Source organism: Aplysia californica, unplaced genomic scaffold (assembly GCF_000002075.1).
Source record: "Aplysia californica isolate F4 #8 unplaced genomic scaffold, AplCal3.0 scaffold00777, whole genome shotgun sequence".
In the NCBI taxonomy this organism is placed as follows: domain Eukaryota; kingdom Metazoa; phylum Mollusca; class Gastropoda; order Aplysiida; family Aplysiidae; genus Aplysia; species Aplysia californica.
The window spans coordinates 331093-332127 of NW_004798047.1; positions in this window are offsets into that span (position 1 = coordinate 331093).

Sequence of the window (1035 nt, forward strand, 5' to 3'; positions counted from 1 at the left end):
CCACCCAAAACAATAACAGCGACAACAACAAAATAACCCCCAAACCCCCCAAAACACAGACAGAAAAAGCTCAAAAAGGACAGTCGGGCACAAATAACATTTAAAAAACGCGACATCACGGATATCTCGTACAATTTGCCATCCCCTGACTGATATCTTATTTTATTTTTTTGCTATACCGGTTCACTCGAATTGCGAATGAGCTGAAGACATCTAATTGTCAATCTCCGACGTACATCTATTTCAGTTATCAAAACCCGGTGGATGGACCTTTCAATGGCGCCCTTTGACGAACCACTTGCACGGACAACCTTAAAACAAACATAATGACTACGACAAAGAATGTTTGAGTGTTTATTTTACCTGAAGAGAAACACATTGACAGTCACGTAGCTCAGGTGTTAAAAGTAATACTGTCAGTGACAGACCAGAACAAGAGAGGTAAAGAAAAGAAACAGGGCATATACCAAGAGTGCCCTCCATCCACCTGCAAGCAAATTAAACGACAAACGCAGCACTGGAAACAATAAAGGCAGCCGCAAGAATGATCGTTTGCTTTAGTAATCATTTTACGGCACTTACAACAAATCTAGGTCATATAAGCACCAAAGATTGGAAGCTTTACAATAGAGCAACAAATACAAAAAAAAGGAGAGAAAAGGAAGATAGACAATTGATAGGAAAGAGGATGAAGCAAACCATACCAGAGCACCCACCAACCACCCACACCACAAGCATTAAGTCAACCAAACTTTAAAAACACGCTATTCAGAGAGCGAACTGGATACACGTGAAAGAAGTAAATGAAATTATAATAGCCCCTTAACCATATAATGGTTTTGTTTCGACGCTAACAGCAATGGATTTTCAGAAATCCGACACCACCAGAAACAATGGGTGTTTTGTTCGGAGTCTTTGAATAACAGATAGGGCTATTCAAATAATAACATAGTCCTGGGCCAGGGAATAACGGTATACAAATGTACGGACTGCAGACACACACACGCACACGCACACACACACACACACACACAC